The following is a 5,548-nucleotide window of genomic DNA, read 5'->3' as shown; positions in this document are numbered from 1 at the left end:
CATTTAATCACCTTCTCCCTTCTGCCTTCTCCCGCAGTGCCAGCATTCTCACCTTTTCCCTTCTCCCGCAGCGCTGGCCTTCTCCCTTCTGCTTTCTCCCTTCTGCCTTCTCCCATGGCCTCTGCAAAAGGGACCTCGGTGCTAAACAGGCCTTCACAGCTGCTGTAGCTGCCAGCCCTTAGCCCTTGCAGCTGCTGTGGCTTTGTCTGGAAGGATGTCCAGAAGACATCCAGTCTAATTAGCATATTACCCTTTTATTAGTATAGATAATCAACTCTTAAGATAAGCTTGTTCAATATTGTATAGTAGGAGTTAGCTTTCTAGGAGCTGTTTATGTGTGTGTATGTGTGTGTGTTTGTTTGTTTGTTTGTTTTTTATAGGTGTTACCTGAACCAGGCTTTATCTGGTATCTGCAGCACATTGCTGGGATTCTTTAGAGTGGCTTTATTGTGTGTGTGAGTGCAGGAGAGTGTCAGCCTTATCATGTCATAGCTTTGGGGGAATACTATGGATTAGGGCAAGTTTCCTAAAGAGATGAAGTTGGCACAAGCTAGGTGTGTTGTCAGGTCTTAAACCAAGATAAGCAGGCCCTGGCCAGTGTTGCTCAGTGGTTAGATTGTCGGCCTGTCCACCGAAGGTTCGAGGATTCCATTCCCCATTAAGGGCATGTACCTGGGTTGAGGTTCCATCCTGGTCAGGCATGTATGGGAGGCAATGAATTGATGTGTCTCTCCTACATCAATGTTGCTCTCCCTCTCTCTCTCTCCTGCCCTCCTTCCCTTCCACTCTCTCTAAAAATCAATGGAAAAAAATATCCTCAGATGAGGATTAACAACAACAAAAGATAAGCAGGAATGGATTCTCACTACAGTTCCAGTGCCAATGTGAGCACTGAACCAGTTTGGGGGATGGGGCTGAAGCAGAGGCAGGGAAGAGCAGAAGGTCCGAGGGCACCAGATTGCCTAGGATTGACTGACTCAGGTCTGCAGCAAGACCAACTCCAAAGCCCTACTAGCTAGTGCCTGGGATTCCTAGTGCATGAATGCTCTCTATTTGGGGCAGAAATTGGATAGGGCTGAGGCTCCTGGTAAAAGACAACACTGGCTGAGGCTGAAATGGACAGGAGAATGGTATTGTCTGACATTTTGCAAGTTACTTAATTCTGCTCAGCCTCAATTTCCTCATCTGTAAAACAGGGACTAATGCCCTAGGTGGTTTGGCTCTGTGGTTGGAGCATCAGCCAGTGGTTTGAGGGGTCCTGGGTTTCATTCCAGTCAAGGGCACATATCTTAGTTGCAGGCTTGATCCCTGGCCCTGGTTGGGGCGTGTGAGGGAGGCAACCAATTGATGTGTTTCTCTCACATGGATGTTTATCTTTCTGTCTCCCCCCCTCCCTTCTGCTCTGTCCAAAAAATCAATAGAAAAAAAAAATCCTCGGTGAAGATTAACAAAAAACAAAACAAAACAAAAACAAAACCTGGGATTAATAATACCTAGCTTATAGATACTCTATCATAGATTAAAAGAAAAAATTTTATGTGTAAGGAATTTGCAAATTGTGATGAGTTATACAAATGTAAATTATTATTACTAACTTGGGAGAAGGATGGCAGCAATTTAATTTCACAGAGCAAATGTCCACAACACTTAAGATGAGAGTATAATTCATTCGTTTGAAGTGAAAGGCAGGTAAATATCATTAGAAGTCAGGATATAATTAGAAGATTTGTAATCTGGTCAGGAAATTTTTGTTAGAGAGATACAGTATTCTTATTTGGGGGAAAATGCAAAGTTTTAAAGAAATCATGTGACAGATTTGTTTACTTTTTAATCATTTCATGGGCAATATGGTTTATCTTAGGAAAGCTATGATTCATAAAATTAGAGTTTATGATTCACCAGAATCAAGAACAGCCATGTTGAGAGTTATTGAACATTGTGTGTTGTTCAGGACAACCATTAAGGATCAAATACAAGAGTTAAGAGTGTTTGCTTTTTGCCATAAAAGTAGCATTGGTGCATATAGGTTTACAATTATATTCATTGTAATAAACCACATTTTATAGGCAACAGGTGTAGCTGACTTATATCCTAAATTGTATGAGGTTGTGCTGTTAAGTTGGCTCTAAAGGGATTTGGAAAGACTTATGAAATTGAGTGACAGGGTGATTCTTGAAATTGACTTTTTAAGACTTGGGCTATTGGACACTCTTAATAAATATTTTGGTGAATGACAGGTTATGGCTACTAAAAGAGCCTCATAATAATAATGAGCTTGTCTTTAAATAGCAGAAAGGCTGTTTCGTGGAAAAAACACAACACACACATTATTTAACTAGAGATTGCTGTATTTTGGACATTCCACAAATTTAATTGGCTCTGAGCATGTGGCCTGACTTCCCCAGCCATTCAGAATAATTTGTACGTGCAGCCAAAGATTACAGGTTCCTTCAAACAGGGTTGTAATCTACTCATACTACTTAAAACAGAGTTTGTTCTTAATTAGTGTCTTTTCTAATTATTACAATTAATTTTAAGACAAAAAAACCAGTTATGCTTCAAAGAAGGAGAAGGAGAAGGAAAAGAAAGAAGGAAAAATTTATTCCGTACTCTTGTCAGATGAGTTATTTCCTTTATTGCTCCTTTGCCAGTCATCCTGTCCAGGGGCCCCCATCCTTGCTCCTTCTCATGTGATAAATTATTTAATCTCTATCTTCCTCTCATATTTCAGACAAGTCAGCTAGTCTCACAAAGGCTGCCAGCATTTGAACTTAGCATTTTCAGGTTGATTAAAAAGGACTTTTAAAATTTTTATTTGCTGTTAAATACAATATCACAATTAACTGTAAATAAAATTTTAGAGAAATGGTCTAGAATTCTCCTTAACATAATTGTTTCTTTTATGCTTACTTTGATTATATTGTTGATTCACTTTTTATCTGACAAATACTTATTAAGAGTGTCTAATAGCCCAAGTGTTCCTAGACACTGGAAATATAGCAGGGAACAAACAACCCTGCTCCCATGGGCTTTTCATCCGAATGTAGAGGGAGAGCAAATAAACAGAAAAATATTATGCTAGATGGTGTTAAATTCTAAGGAGACAAATAAAACAAGATAATGGTTGGGAATGTGGGTTTGGGTAGGAGAGCTACAGTTAGCTTTTATATCCTCTTCCAGTCACACACATATTCTTACTCTGTACTCTGTAAGATCTTGTATGCTTCTCCCTGAAAAATGCCAAATCCTCACTGCCCTCCAAAACCCCCACAAATATATATTTAATGACATAGTATGAACTTTATTTTTTCATAGCATTCGTATGGCATTTAATGCAATGAACACTAACAAGAGGCTTGATGCAAATTCTTTTTTTTTGTCCTTAATTGTTTATTAGGTAAGAATTTTATAAACATTACTTATATTAGTGGTAATGGTGGAGCTGGAGGGTATTGCACTTTCTCCAAGCTGCACGGCGAGAACCACCAATAGTGCGGTAGAACTTGTGGCCCTACCCAAGGCCACGGCTCTTGCGCCCGCAGATGTCAGCCCTCGCATCTCCCTGTGCTTGTGGACTGGTCTGGTGATCCACTGGGTGTCAGAATTTCTTCTGATAGCTTTATGGAATGGATCAATGAGAATAATCTCAAAGAATCTGTACGTGGAATCTTCACCAACCCAGTAAGAATTCAGGACTCTCAGAGCACCACCGTGGCGTCCAGCTCGCTCTTTGGCGACAGACTGAAGACTTCGAGCAAACTCCAGCTGGTTAACACCGTGGTGGACAGGCTGGCCGTAGGTCGCACCCTTAGGAACAGCGCTGTTTGCGGCCACCACGGCGCACAGGAATCGGATATATGACCTAGCCTTGCTTGGCCTTGTAGCCCAGCTGCGCGCTTTGTCGGGCCCCGCGTGGGGCGGGGGGGCTGTGGAGAGCGGAGAGCTGGCGGTACTGCCAGCAGCGCACCCGGAGAAGGAAGCGCAGTACATCGGATGCCTCTTCCTCCCTGGCTCCTGGATGTACCTGTAAGCGCCCATCTTGGTTTACCTGATGGTTGCGGCCAGGCGGAAAGGAAGAGCCTCTCTCTGATGCTAACTCCTAAATGGAGAAAATCAGAGGACATAGATCAGAAAGCATCAAATAATACATATTAATTGAGGTATAGCTATATTTGCCAAAACAAAAATAATATTTAATTTAAAAAATGTAATGGGTATAGCCATGGTTACCCAGGAAATTCAGATGAAAGAATTTGTTACTGAGGATGAATGTTGAGATTTATCTAAACTGGTGGTTTAGAAGTGGATTAAATTTACCAGGGACTTGCTTATCTTTCTATTAAACTATCTAAAGTTACAAGGTTGGTTGACTAAAGCAACAGTAGCTGCTGCAGCAACAAAACTTCTTTAACATTTGATACCACGCACTGAGCATTTAAGGCACAGTTAGGTTATCTTCTGTGGATTAGCTTATTTCTTGTCTTAAGCAGTATCAGCATTTACCAAATTAGTGAGATAGTGTTACACTCAAGAAGTTATTTATTTACCTTGGCCTCCTTTACCTGGTGTTGCTGAAATACACTTTACACGTTTGCTGATTGATCTTATTCCCAGTTTAGGATTCAGCTCTCATGTAAACAGCGATCACTCCCAAATCTGTATCCTCACAGTGGTCTCTTGAGTTTTAGCCTGGTATATTTGACTCTTTTCTGGACATAAACTGTATCATTGGGACACAATCGAATAGACCTCAAAGTCAAACATATTCTCTTGCCACCTTTCACTCCTGTTAAAATTGTTCCTCCACATGCATTCCCTTCCTCTAGTAATGATTATCAATTACTCATGGCCAAAAGGAAAACTGGGAGTCTTCTGAGTGACTCCAATGGCATTCTGGGATAGACATTGGTTGCTAAACCTCATCCTTGCTTTGTAGGTCATGGACTGAGCCCACTGACTCCTCACTTACTTTTTACCTTAATCCTGCACCTCTGCAGGCTTTGCCTTTTGCATCTTCTTAGTCTTTCACTGAGCTAGGTGAAATAACTAGAATTGGAATAATCAATTTGGAAGTTATTGTTTAAACTAGGGGTCAACAAATTTTTTTCTGGAAGGTGTCAACTAGTAAATAGTTTAGGCTTTAAAGACCATTTGGTCTAACTACTCAACTCTGCGGTTATAGCACAAAATAGCCATAGATAATATGTAAATAAATGAGTGTGTGTACTTCAGTAAAAATTCAAAAAACAGACAGTGGGTCAGACTTGGCCTGTGAGCTATTGTTTGCTGATGCCTTATTTAGACCAGAGCATTGGATAAGATTGCCTATGACAATAGACTGAGAAGGCCAGGAGGCTCTGGAGAGAATCCAGAGACACATCATTGTTGAAATTGTTGGCTTAGAAAAATAATTTAGTGAAGGAGAATGGTCAGAGAAGTAGAGAGAAAATTAGGATATGGATATGTCCTACAAGTCAAGTATATCTCCATTATTATCAAAGGCTGAGGAGAGATGAAGTAGGATGTGTTGAAATCTGTGTGAGTTTGG

The 5,548-nt window shown here is 40.6% G+C and overlaps 1 pseudogene; it reads right to left on the bottom strand.

The window, feature by feature from the left end:
- Positions 1–3,424: 3,424 nt before the first annotated feature.
- On the bottom strand, positions 3,425–4,038 carry LOC139006234 (large ribosomal subunit protein eL15-like; annotated as a pseudogene).
- Positions 4,039–5,548: the final 1,510 nt, after the last annotated feature.

The sequence above is a fragment of the Myotis yumanensis genome, unplaced genomic scaffold (assembly GCF_028538775.1).
Source record: "Myotis yumanensis isolate MYYU_CA2020_CCGP unplaced genomic scaffold, mMyoYum1.0.hap1 SCAF_3, whole genome shotgun sequence".
Lineage (NCBI taxonomy): Eukaryota > Metazoa > Chordata > Mammalia > Chiroptera > Vespertilionidae > Myotis > Myotis yumanensis.
The sequence above is the reverse complement of the archived record's forward strand: the minus strand, read 5'-3'. Positions and strand labels throughout refer to the sequence as shown.